Source organism: Geotrypetes seraphini, chromosome 1, assembly GCF_902459505.1.
Source record: "Geotrypetes seraphini chromosome 1, aGeoSer1.1, whole genome shotgun sequence".
Lineage (NCBI taxonomy): Eukaryota > Metazoa > Chordata > Amphibia > Gymnophiona > Dermophiidae > Geotrypetes > Geotrypetes seraphini.
In genome coordinates, this window is record NC_047084.1 from 522577262 (window position 1) to 522591584 (window position 14323).

General features: G+C 45.7%; 1 long non-coding RNA gene across 1 annotated transcript in view; it reads right to left on the reverse strand.

Annotated features, from left to right (window-relative positions):
* The window catches only part of LOC117345531, a 54053-nt gene that overhangs the window by 2261 nt on the left and 37469 nt on the right, over positions 1-14323 (reverse strand). The gene's annotated exons all lie outside the window — the stretch shown is intronic.

Sequence of the window (14323 nt, forward strand, 5' to 3'; positions counted from 1 at the left end):
CGTAAGTCTTTAACATTCAAAGCGTGAGCAGCAACCCCAACCTGCTGTTCACACCAGCGTCGGCTCGTCCTCTGATGTCACTTACTAGGTGCAGGTCCAGAAAGTGATGTCAGCTCATCCTCTGATGTCACTTCCTAGGTGCAGGTCCAGAAAGTGATGTCAGAGGAAGAGCAGACGCTGGTGCGAACAGCAGGTTGGGGTTTCTGCTCACGCCGGGAATGTTGATGAGATACGGGGAAGGGAAGGGGCACACATGGTAGTGAGGGGTACGGGGAAAGAGTGGGGGGCAGAGAGGTAGATGGGTACCAGCGTCCCCCCAAGACAGCACCTGGGGCAGACCCTCCCCTTACTATGCTACTGAATATCATTGACCTCCCCCTCTGCTTAGTAACATATGCCTTATGCAAGATTTGATGTGTTTTATGTAAAGACGAATCCCCAGACAACCTGCAAATAGATTCAAATAGAAACATAGAAACATGATGGCAGATAAAGGCCAAATGGCCCATTTAGTCTTCCCATCCACAGTAACCATTATCTCTGGTGGGAAGCGGTAGGTCACATTGAAAACCCCGCCCCCAAACCTGTGCTAAAAAGTCTAAAAAATGATTCTTTTGGTGTTCTTCCATCAAATGATACCACATGAACAATTTATTTAGCTTTGGGAGTATCTGCAAGAATACTCTACCAAACTTCTTGAAAAGGGCAATCTGCCACCCCTCACACAAGAATCCCTTTAATGACATATAATAATGCCTTGCTTGCAAATAGTATAGCATGCGTATATTTAGGATACCCAACTTTTGCTTCAGTTGGCTGAAAGAGGGGAACATGCCCGAGCCCAGTTCCAGCAAGTGACCCAGATACTCATCCTCTCTTCCTCCAATCCTGAAAGACAGAAGCATTCATCCCCGGGGAAAAAAAATTAGGATTACCCACCAATAATGATCTGGGTGGACCAGACTAAAAAGCAGCTGGCCCAACCAGTTAGCCAACAGTGAAGTCAGTATTTTTATGTATTTATTCAATTTTCTATACCATTCTCCCAGGTGTACTCAGAACGGTTTACATGAATTTATTCAGGTACTCAAGCATTTTTCCATGTGTGTCTCGGCGGGCTCACTATTTAATGTACCTGGGGCAATGGGGGGGGGGGGGAATAAAGGGCAAATTCTATAAGAAGCGCCCAAAAGTTAGGCGCCTAATTAGGCACTGTTCAGCGCAATTCAAGTAAAATTGGGTGATGTTTAATGAATCACGCTAAGCGGAACCTATTTTGGAGGCGCCCAAGAAATAGGCCAGCTCTAGGCACAACTAAAAGTTAGGCACCTAGCTGAGCGCATAAGCATGCTTAAGAGCAATGATTCTGTAAAAGGCGCCTAACATGTAGCCACGCCCATGCCTAACATGCATAGCGCCTATTTTTTTTGAAGGCCGCCTAAATTTATAGAGGCGCCTTGTTACCGAATCGCGCTTTCTTGATAGGTGCCTATGTTTCAATCAGTGCTGATTAAAAAGCTTAATTGAGCTTGTTATTCAATTTAGATAGGCACCTATCTAGTTGGGTGCCTCCGAAATAGGTGCCTAACTTTAGGTGCTGGTTACAGAATTTGGGCCTAAGTGACTTGCCCCAGGTCACAAGGAGCAGCGTGAGTTTGAACACACAACCTCAGGGTGCTGAGGCTGTAGCTTTAACTACTGCTTGGAACAGAGGTAACAGAAAGGATATGACAGATATTTATAAAATTATGAGTGGGTGTGAATAGTTAAATAAAGAGTTAATTTAATTTTTCAAAACAATAAAACAAAGGGACACTAAATGAAACAAACTGAATGAAAAACCACAGAATTTTTCTTTCACACAACACTTATACTGTGGGATCTGGTCAAGGAAGTATTGATGCCCCTGTATAAGACTTTGGTGAGACCTCATTTACAATATGGTGTACAATTCTAGAGGCCGCACCTTCAAAAAGATATTTAAAGGATAGAGTCGGTCCAGAGGAAGCCTACTAAAATGATATGTGGTCTTCATCATAAGGCGTATGGGGACAGACTTAAAGATCTCAATCTGTATACTTTGGAAGAAAGTTGGGAGAGGGGAGATCTGATAGAGACGTTTAAATACCTTTGTAATGTAAATGCGCATGAGTAAAGTTTCTTTAATTTGAAAGGAAACTCTGCAATGAGAGGGCATAGGATCAAGTTATGAGGTAATAGGCTCCGGAGTAATCTAAGGAAATACTTTTTTACAGAAAGGGTATTAGATGCATGAAACAGTCTCCTAGAAGAGGTGGTGGAGACGGTACTACTTGAAAGGGTCCAGAAAAGAATGACTAAAATGGTTAAGGGGATGGAGGAGTTGCCGTATAGTGAGAGATTGGAGAAGCTGGGCCTCTTCTCCCTTGAAAAGAGGAGACTGTGAGGGGACACGATCGAAACATTCAAAATACTGAAGGGAATACCATAGACTTAGTAGAGAAAGACAGACTGCTCACCCTCTCCAAGATAGGGAGAACGAGAGGACACTCTCTAAAGTTGAAAGGGGATAGATTCCGTACAAACATAAGGAAATTCTTCTTCACCCAGAGAGTGGAAGAAAACTGGAACGCTCTTCTGGAGTCTGTTATAGGGGAAAACACCCTCCAGGGTTTCAAGACAAAGTTGGGCAAGTTCATGCTAAACTGGTGAGACTGGACTCATTTGGAGCACTGGTCTTGACCTAGGGGCCACCATGTGAGTGGACTGCTGGGCAGGATCGACCACTGGTCTGACCCTTTAGCGGCAATTCTTATGTTCTTATGTCTGAATTCAAAAGGGCCTGAGATAGGCACTTGGGATCTCTTGAAGAGAGAAAGAGATAATGGTTACTGCGGATGGGCAGACTAGATGGGCCATTTGGCCTTTATCTGCCATCATGTTTCTATAACATTAATTTCTGTATGATTGGTATCGAGAAGGGTTCTCCAAGGGGGCTTCCTATCAACAGTAGGGTCACTAGTAATGTTAAAGTCTCATGCCACCACAAGTTGATAAGTATCAAATTCCACAAGTTTAGCAACCAGAAAACAGAGGGAGGGGATGACAAAAATCAATACCCTAAGGTTAAATGTTTTGAAAATGACTTCTCTTCTTTATATTTAGTATTGTATAGTCAGATGAAATTGTAGCAATTTTATCATTACTGTTCACTTCCTTAAGATAAATATTGTCAAAGGTAATTGTTAATTCTCAACTGTTTGAAAGAAGAAAAGTTATGGGATGGAAGATGAATCTAATTTCCCTTTTCAGTAAATATGCTTACTTGCAGAAAGGGCCTGAATGCTTTCTCAGCCTAACTAGACTTTCAGGTTATGATGATTCATTGCAGTTGTTAGGGGACAACTTGATTTATCACGGTAAGAAGATCAGTCTAAATTAATGTATTGCTCATTGGAAATGAAGCTCCTGTATGATTGAAGTTTTACTTGGGCAGCAGCGCAAGTTTAATTTTTTGCTGATTGCTGTACTTAATGTTCCCCAAGTGCGTATTAAGATTTGGATGAAATGCTGCTCTCCTTCACATCACGGTAGCAGGTGTGACAAAGGTCTTTGTCTACAGATACAAAGAAAAAATGTCAAACACTTTGCTTATCTATATATATAAAATCGGAGGTATGTGTGTATGTATGTGTGTATGTGCCGCGATCATGCAAAAACGGCTTGACCGATTTGAACGAAACTTGGTATGCAGATCCCTCACTACCTGGGATGATATGTTCTGGGGGTCTCGTGGCCCATCTGCACACGTGGGCGGAGCTACAAACAGAAAATCAGATTTCACCCATTCAAGTCAATGGAAAAAATGTAAAAAGCTGTGGGACCGATTTGAACGAAACTTGGTATGCAGATCCCTCACTACCTGGGATGATATGTTCTGGGGGTCTCGCGGCCCACCTGCACACGTGGGCGGAGCTACAAACAGAAAATCACATTTCACCCATTCATGTCAATGGAAAAAATGTAAAAAGATGCCATTCTCACATTAATTCAAAAACGGCTTGACCGATTTGAACGAAACTTGGTATGCAGATCCCTCACTACCTGGGGTGATATGTTCTGGGGGTCTCGCAGCCCACCTGCACATGTGGGCGGAGCTACAAACAGAAAATCGGATTTCACCCATTCATGTCAATGGAAAAAATGTAAAACGCTGTGGGACCGATTTGAACGAAACTTGGTATGCAGATCCCTCACTACCTGGGGTGATATGTTCTGGGGGTCTCGCAGCCCACCTGCACACGTGGGCGGAGCTACAAACAGAAAATCAGATTTCACCCATTCAAGTCAATGGAAAAAATGTAAAAAGCTGTGGGACCGATTTGAACGAAACTTGGTATGCAGATCCCTCACTACCTGGGGTGATATGTTCTGGGGGTCTCGTGGCCCACCTGCACACGTGGGCGGAGCTACAAACAGAAAATCAGATTTCACCCATTCAAGTCAATGGAAAAAATGTAAAAAGATGTGGGACCGATTTGAACGAAACTTGGTATGCAGATCCCTCACTACCTGGGGTGATATGTTCTGGGGGTCTCGCGGCCCACCTGCACACGTGGGAAGTGTGGGTTCACCCAAGAATGTATATGTTCTTGCTCCTGGAGGTGAAGCTAAAAATGTTGTTTATAATCAAGTTTTGTGTTAGTTGTATTATATTCATTTTGTCAAATATTTCACATTATAATTTGATTATTGTACTTTTTATAAAGCTGTAAAAAAATATTTTCATTCACCACTATAAAGTATCTTTATTTGAATCCATTTACAGTGTTATTGCTATAATTAAATACCCGTGCAACGCCGGGGCATCAGCTAGTATCAGATAATAACTTTTATATCTCAGTGGGGCAAATAGGGTCCAGTTGACCATTTCCAACTTCATGGTCAGATAGATCTAAGCAGGTGGAGCGATCAATCCTCTCTCAGTGTTTGGGTAATTGGATAAGTCCGATTCACCACTATTAATTTTTGTAACCTGGTTCTGTCCTTAACCCTACTGGACAGAGAGTTATTTGATTACTAGGCTACCATTCTGGCTGTATTTACCAATGCATAACTTAGAGTATTATCACCCTGAGTGGCATAAATAATCAATATAACACAATGTACAATAACAATAACACAATACTCCACTCAATTCAATTCAGGAGGTGCATCTGCAGCGATATATTCCATATACTAACTACTCTCTATTCAGGAAAAGGCCTCAGAATTGGAGCCTACGCAAAGTCTTATCATAGACTGAAAGATCAATGTAGTTTTTACTGATCCATGCTCCAGTCATTGGCCAAAAAACCTGAAGTCTATATTTATTCTTAACGTCTTGATAATTTTTTACTTTTTCAATTTTTGATTTTTTGTGACTTAGTCTATACCTTAAAATATCATTCACCATTTAAAAATACCAAAGATGCACTAATCCATACGTTTGAAAAACATTTGACAGCTAATCACTTATCTCAGTCAACATTTGTTCAGTGTTTGTTCTAGAATGCCGATGTGGCCAGCGTTTTGCGGGTTTTATTCTTTAACCGCTGCGTCAAGGCCAATATTAAAGCATCCGAACATCTATAAACAAAATAAATTCATTAGTATTATGACGAACCATTTTTTCTAGCTAAGCAGAATGTTACTCACTTTCCTGCTACCGACTGCCAATGATTTGCAGTCCCCAGTTATGTCTCTAGCAGGATATATATTTCAAATCTGATATATTCTAATGACTAAATAGAAATAAAATGATTTTTTTCTACCTTTTGTTGTCTCTGGTTTCTGCTTATATTTTCTTTTCACTCTTTTCCTTCCAGCATCTACCCTGTCATAAGCACATAAGCATGGCCTCTGCCGAGTCAGACCATAGGTCCATCATGCCCAGCAGTCCGCTCCCGCGGCGGCCCCCCAGGTCAATGACCTGTAGTGATCTATTACTCAAGAGCATTTTGTCTTGTATAGTAACCCTCTAATTGTACCCCTGGATTCCCTTACCCTTCAGGAATTCGTCCAATCCCTTTTTGAAACCCAAAACCGTACTCTGCTCAACCACCCCCTCTGGAAGCGCATTCCAGGTGTCCACCACCCTCTGGGTGAAGAAGAACTTCCTAGCATTTGTTCTAAACCTATCTCCCTTCAATTTTTTTGAGTGTCCTCTAGTTCTTGTTGCCTCGATGGATTTGTTTTCTTGTTGGTTTCCCTTGCGATCCATTTTCCTTTCCGTCCCCTTCTTGTTCTGCAGACTTTTGTTTATTGTCTCTCTTGTCTTCCTCCTGTGGGGCGTGGTGTGTTTCTTCATTACGTTCATTTTCTTCTTCTTGCCCCTTGTTGACTTCCCCATGTAGTAGATTCCTCCTATCCCTTTCCTGATTTGTCTGGCTCTGCTGGTATTCCATTGCTTGTTTGACGTTGTTGGTGTCTTCCCTGCACTTTCCCCACTCAGTATCCTTTTGGGATACTGTCTTCCGAATCATCAACATCTGGTTGACTGTCGGCTTTCCCCTTCCTCTCAGTTTAAAGCTTGCTCTATTCCTCTCTTGATGTTGCTTGCTAGTAGTCTAGTTCCCGCCGTGCTCAGGTGTAATCCATCTCTCCTGTAGACCTTGTTCTTGCCCCAGAACGTTGTCCAGTTCCTCACGAATTGAAACCCCTCTTCTTCACACCATCTCCTCAGCCAAGCATTTATTGCTTGTAGTTCCGTCTGCCTCTTCACATCAGCCCTCGGTACTGGTAGGATCTCCGAGAACGCTATCCTCTGTGTCCTCATCTTCAGCTTCCTTCCCAAGATCATGAACTGTTCGGTGAGTGCCTTCCTGCTGTAGTCTCTCCTGGCGACATCGTTCGTCCCGACATGGACCATCACTGCCGTCTCTTCCGTCTCTGCTCCCTCCAGGATCCTTTCGATTCTGTCGATGATGTCCCTGGTTCTTGCTCCTGGGAGACAGGTCACCAGCCGATCCTCTCTCCCTCCTGCTATGTGACTGTCCACCTGTCTCAAGATCGAGTCTCCCACCAGGATTGCAGATTTCCCTTCTTTCAGTCTCCGCTGTGGTCGCATATCAGTGTCTTTGGTGGCACTCATTTCTTCTCCCTCTAGGTTCTGGTAGGATCCTGCTTCTTCCTCCTGCGAGTACCCTCCATGGGATCCTTCCTCGTTCGTGTCGGATAGCTCGTGTCCTTCGCTCAGCTCATCCTCCTTGTGCGTGCTATGCTCGGGTTCTTCTTCTTCTACTCTCCTGTATGCATCCTCGATGAACTTCTCAAGTTCCTTGACCTGTTCCTTGAAGTGCCTCTCTCTCGTGGGGTAATCGGCTGTCAGGAATGGGTCTTCTGAGATGTAGAGTCCCTCTAGTTCCTGGATCCTGTGCTTCAGGTGACTAACCTCACTCTTCAAGCTCTTCAGTTCCTGACATCGTCCGCACACATACAACTGTCTCCCCGAGGGGAGATAGTCGTACATGTGGCAGTCCGTGCAGAACACTGGGAAGCTCAATCCCTGGGCTCCTGCAGCTTCCATGCTTGTCCGCCTTCTAGAGGTTCGTATGCTCTTTGCTTGCGCACTCACTCTTGATCCTGGCTCTTCTTGATCCTCTTTGTCCTCTGCTTCCTTCCGCCTGTCCTGTTCTTCATAGCCCTCTCTGCCTGTCAGAACCTTTTGCTTGAGTTTGTCTTTTCTTAACCCTCCACCACTGCCTTCAGCTTTTGTGAGTTCCCCCTGTTACCTCTTGGGTTTGTCTCCTTTATCTGTCTTCTGTTCTTACTGCTACACTTCTATGCCCTCTGTGCCTGTCGCTGCTCTTTTGTTTTGTGTGGGTGCGGCCCCCCTGGACCTACCTGATTTCCTGTCTTCAGTGCCTTCTGTCCCTCTTGCTTCTCTTGTCTGTATGCGGCTTTCCTCCTGTGCCCTTGTTACCCTTTCCCTGTGTGCCTGCTACCACTTACCGTGCTGCCTCTCCTTGTGCTTTAGGGTGTAGCGGTCTGGCTCTTCTTACGGCTCTTCGCAAAGGCGCTCTCGCTAAGGCGAGCGCCTTTGCCGCTCACCTTTGCTGCGCGCCGAACAGCTGTGCGCCGCTGGCTCCCTTCCTGTTAAGGGAGTCCGGCGCCGACGCTGGTGATGACGCGGTGCGGGTGGGCGGAGCTAACTCTCGCTGCTACCCGCTCCTCGTTCCTACCATGTCCTGCTTCCTCCTGCTTGCCTACCTCTCTCCCAGCTCTCTCCTCCTCAGCTACCGCCTGCTCTGCCTGCCTCCACGCGGTCTAGCTCAGTTCTTCGTGCCGCTGGCTCCCTTCCTGTTAAGGGAGTCCAGCGCCGACGCTGGTGATGATGCGGTGCGGGTGGGCGGAGCTAACTCTTGCCGCTACCCGCTCCTCGTTCCCACCGTGTCCTGCTTCCTCCTGCTTGCCTACCTCTCTCCCAGCTCTCTCCTCCTCAGCTACCGCCTGCTCTGCCTGCCTCCACGCGGTCTAGCTCAGTTCTTCGCGCCGCTGGCTCCCTTCCTGTTAAGGGAGTCCAGCGCCGACGCTGGTGATGACGCGGTGCGGGTGGACGGAGCTAACTCTCGCCGCTACCCGCTCCTCATTCCCACCGTGTCCTGCTTCCTCCTGCTTGCCTACCTCTCTCCCAGCTCTCTCCTCCTCAGCTACCGCCTGCTCTGCCTGCCTCCACGCGGTCTAGCTCAGTTCTTCGCGCCGCTGGCTCCCTTCCTGTTAAGGGAGTCCAGCGCCGACGCTGGTGATGACGCGGTGCGGGTGGGCGGAGCTAACTCTTGCCGCTACCTGCTCCTCGTTCCCACCGTGTCCTGCTTCCTCCTGCTTGCCTACCTCTCTCCCAGCTCTCTCCTCCTCAGCTACCGCCTGCTCTGCCTGCCTCTACGCGGTCTAGCTCAGTTCTTCGTGCCGCTGGCTCCCTTCCTGTTAAGGGAGTCCAGCGCCGACGCTGGTGATGACGCGGTGCGGGTGGGCGGAGCTAACTCTTGCCGCTACCCGCTCCTCGTTCCCACCGTGTCCTGCTTCCTCCTGCTTGCCTACCTCTCTCCCAGCTCTCTCCTCCTCAGCTACCGCCTGCTCTGCCTGCCTCCACGCGGTCTAGCTCAGTTCTTCGCGCCGCTGGCTCCCTTCCTGTTAAGGGAGTCCGGCGCCGACGCTGGTGATGACGCGGTGCGGGTGGACGGAGCTAACTCTCGCCGCTACCCGCTCCTCGTTCCCACCGTGTCCTGCTTCCTCCTGCTTGCCTACCTCTCTCCCAGCTCTCTCCTCCTCAGCTACCGCCTGCTCTGCCTGCCTCCACGCGGTCTAGCTCAGTTCTTCGCGCCGCTGGCTCCCTTCCTGTTAATGGAGTCCGGCGCCGATGCTGGTGATGACGCGGTGCGGGTGGGCAGAGCTAACTCTCGCCGCTACCCGCTCCTCGTTCCCACCGTGTCCTGCTTCCTCCTGCTTGCCTACCTCTTAAATCCAGCATCTGCCCGTTCCATCCACTGTCTGCCCCTTCCGGAAACTGTCTGTCTCCACCTGCCATCTCTCCTCTAGAACTCCCCCCCCTTTGGTCTGGCATCCATCATCTTCCCTCTGTTCCCTCATGGTCTGGCATCTTTCTCCTTTCATCTCTCTTTCCCTCCCCCCTGTGGTTTTTAGCATCTCTCTCTTCTCATTTCCTCCGCTCAGATCTGATATCTCTGTCTCCTTCCCCGTTCTCTGGCATCTCTCTCTCCTCTCTCTCTTCCCTTTCCTTCTCTGGTCTTCCTTCTTTATTTTCTGCCACCGTCTAAATTAAATTCTTTCTTACTATGCAGTCTTCAGTTTTCCTCTTTTCACTGTATCTACCCACAGCATGCCACCCCTTTCCTTCACCCCTCCACTATTTCACTAACTCTATCTTCTTCCCCCATCCAGCATATGTCCTTTTTCTTTATCCCTCCTTCCATCCAGTATGTCTTCTCTTTCTCCACTTCCATTCAGCATTTGCTCTCCCTACTCTCCACTTCCATCATCTGCCCTCTTCTCTCTTCCCACTTCCATCATCTGCCCCTTCTCCCCACTTCCATCATCTGCCCTCTTCTCTCTCCTCCTTCTCCCAACTTCCATCATCTGCTCTCTTCTCTCTCCCCCTTCTCTCCACTTCCATTATCTGCCATCTTCTCTCTCCCCCTTCCATCATCTTCCCCCTTCTCAATCTCTCCATCCACCACAGGCCCATCTCTCTCCCTTCCTCTCACCTTTCTGATTTTGGCAACAAGTTCAGCAACATCTCCCCCCGCGATGACACTTAAGATCGGCAATGGGCCTCCTTCTATCCCCAGCATCAACAGAACTTCAGATTGGCAATGCGGTGCTCAGTCCAAAGCTTCCCTCTAACTCAGCTTCCTGTTTCCGCCCAGGCAGTTCAGTCAGAGGGAAACTTTTGACTGAGCACCGCGTTGCCGATCTGAAGTTCTGTTGATGCCAGGGATAGAAGGAGGCCCGTTACCGATCTTAAGTGTCAACTTGGGGGACGGGGGGGGGGTGTTGCCGATCATGAATTGTGTCACGGGGGTGGGGCCGCCAATGCCGCTCATCGCCGTTGCAGCCCAGACTCTGCCGATGGCTCCAATGCGATCTTGCCGGCCCTGTGCGGACCGGCACTAGACAACCCGGACTTGGCCGGCTGTGCACACTCCCCTAAGGCGTGCACCCAGGGCGGACCAGCCCCTCCCCCCTTTGGTACACCACTGTACTGAGGTGACAGTGCATAGAGTCATCTGCCTTGACCTCTTTAAAAAAAAACCAGAATATAAATGATAATTAACATTTTCTCTGCGTACAGTTTGCTCTGTGTTTTTTTTTAATTTTATTGTTGGTAGATCATTGTGACTTGGTCATTTTAAAAGTAGCTCGCAAGCCCAAAAAGTGTGGGCACCCACCCCTGGTGTAAATGGTCAAACCTAAACTGAAGTACGTACATGCTGACTTATTCTAATATTCTATAATAGCATCTTGGTGCACAGATGCCATTATAGAACTGGCACCCAGTGCATGGCACTGGTACATTTAAATGATGTCACAAATGTATAGAATTGCCACCTTATGTACAATTGATAAAATATTTAGGACCTAGATTAAAATACATTACATTACATTACTGATTTCTATTCCGCTTGTACCTTGCGGTTCAAAGCGGATTACACAAGAAGAGAACTGGACATTTCCAGGAGGGTACATTACATTGGAGAATACAGGTTGAGGGTATAGACTTAATAACAGAATGAGTGTATAGACATAATAACATTGGAAGGTAAATCTGGTTACATTACATTACATAGCAGATTGTCTGTTTCCATATGTTGGTAGGTAATCGGTTTCGGAAGATGATTTAGGTTCCATTTTTTTTTATTTTAATTAATGCATTAATGCATATTAAAACACATAGATTAAAATACTTTAATGTGCATTAAAGTTAATTATAAGCTTAGGGGATGGGATTATTTATGAACAGTGCACAATGGGACCTATATAAAATTATATGTGCTAACATTATGTGTGCTAACATTAATACAGGTTAGTAAAAGAGGACCATAATTCATACCTATTTCATTACATCACTTTCATTGAATATTATCAACAGCAGAGAATTCCATGTAGTCTATGAGTTTTGAAAGCTACTAAATTATATATAGTTTATAAAAATTATTTTGAGTAAATGGGAATCCATTAATTAGTGTTCATTAGATCTTATAACATCAATCTTTGAATGAACATAGAAGAATGCTAACTTTGATCAACTAAAGAGAGTAATGATTAAATATACACCATGATGCACAATTAACTGATATATAGTATTATCTTGATTCTTTCATACAAGAAATCTGGCAATATAAGATCCAGACAGAATTATGAAATTGGAACCATTTGTCCTTGGTTTAATCAAAATCAGAAAAAAATCTGTGAGAATAAGGAGCCTGGAAAATAGGTACCTTTTCACACAGAAACAAAGAAACATGATTGTAGATAAAGGCCAAATGGCTCATCCAATTTGCCCATTCACAGCATTCACTATCTCCTCCTCTTCATAAGAGATCCCACATGCCTATCCCATGCTTTCTTGAATTCAGACACAGTGTTTGTGCAATCTCCAGAATTGTATACAATATTCTAAATGAGGTCTCATCAGAGCATCCTTCCAGCTTTTGCCAATACCTTTTCAACCTGTTTGGCCATCATCACTTACTATCACACTCAAGTCCCGCTCCTCTTTTGTGCACAAAAGTTCTTTACCCCCTAAATTGTGCTGTTCCCTTGCAGCCCAAATGCATGATCTTGATTTCTTAGCATTAAATTTTAGCTGCCAAATTTCAGACCATTTTTCAGGCTTTGCTAGGTCTTTCTTCATGTTATTCACACCATCAGGGGGGTTTACTCTATTTCATATTTTGGTATCATCTGCAAAAAGGCAAATCTTACCTGACAGCCCTTCAGCAATATCGCTTATAAAAATGTTATAAAGAACAGGACCAAGAACAGAACCTTGAGGCATGGATGTTTCTCAGTCTTGCCACTTCCTTCATGAGGGATTCAAGCTGAAGACAGCTCCCTTTGCCTGGATAACATTTTCTGTCTGCACAGAGACAGAAACTGTAACCTGAGAAGCAGCTTTGGTGACATGATGTTTCCCAGCCATACCTGTGGTTACAGAAGTACTTACACCTGGAAGAAAAAAATCCTACCAAAGCAATGCCCTGTTCCTGGTTGGCTGAAGAGCCTATAAATCAATAAGCTATTATTTGTTCTGTAAAAATAGGTTTGCAAAGATTTTCATGAACTTGTTTTTGCATTTCTAAATTAATGAGCTGCTTTCCATAATTTTATTTATGTGTTTATTAGAATTTATTTACCACCTTTTTGAAGACATTCACTAAAGGTGTAGTACTGCAAGAATAATCCAGATGTAGGCAATAGACAATTACAGCAGTAAACACATACAGATGGCATAGAATGCTACTTATAATGTCAATACAATATATTGTGAAGAAGTCTACAGGAAGCTGCCACTCCCCTTTAATAGTACTTCTTCACAGTTTCAGAACCACCTTAACCCTCAGACTCCCACCCAAGGGGAGGTGACACAGGAGAGGCAGAACATGGAGGGTATGGCCTAGGAAGTACAAATGCTCAGGTCCCATCTAGGCAAAAGAGGCCCAATCATACTACGGAAGCCTTCACCACATGTCATATTCAGGTAGGCCAAGCTTATCTTCAAGCCTTGTGTGTGTGTGTGTGTGTGTCTCCCAGGCCAAAGGAGGACAATTTATGAGTCTAAGAACTAGTTGTTTGTATTTATTTTCTTCCTACCTGTGAAGGGAACACGATTCTCCCCAACCCCCATTAAAAAATTAGCTTATTTTTACCATTAACCCACTGTGTGGCTCACCCTCACCCATATTTCCACATGTACATTAAAATATCATAACAGGCAGCATAGGGTGTAAGTGGAAGTGAAACATATAGACTTGTGCTTGTGGAACATATAGACTCGTGCTCGAGTCCTAGTGGCTTGATGAATTAAGAAATTGGTTTTGTACTAGTCTGGTAAGAGCCTCTAGTGTCGTCCCTATGGCTTCACCTGGTTCCATCGATCTTTCCAAACATGATGTCCTTCTCCAATGGTCTTTCTCTTCTGACAGTATGACCAAAATAAGACAGTCACAACTTCATCATTTCGGCTTGTAGTGACATAGCCAATTTCATAGATAATAAGAATGATAAATATAAAGAAACATTGCATATGTGGTCAGAAAAGGTGCAGGAAAATAATCAAGTCCTGCTACAGTATGTGCAGTTGGTGTTAGTTAGGGTTACCAGATGTCCATATTTACCCGGACATGTTCTCTTTTAGAGGACTGCCTGGGTGTCCGGATGGCAGAAAGTATTTAGAGCCCTAACCTGTCTGTCCTGCCCCCCCATCTACCTACCGCCCGCTGAAATTGAATCATTGGGCTGACTGGCAGAAGCAGTGAGATGAGCCTGCTGCCATCGGCCTGCCCCAGAAGCCACCTCTCTGGAGTGTCCCATCTATGTGGGAACAGGAAGTCACTCCAGAGAGCCGGCTTCTGGGGCAGTCTGATGGCTCACCTCACTGCTGCTGCTGCTGCTGCTGACCAACCTGAAGTTTCAATTTTAGCAGGGGACAGGGGAGAGATAGAAACACTGTCTTACAGGGGTAGGGGTTGGAGGGAGGGAGAAAAAAAGAGTGAGAGAAGCACCTGTGGGAGGGCATTTGGAGGGAGGGAGAGAGCAAGAGAAGAACCCATGGGGCAGGGGGGTT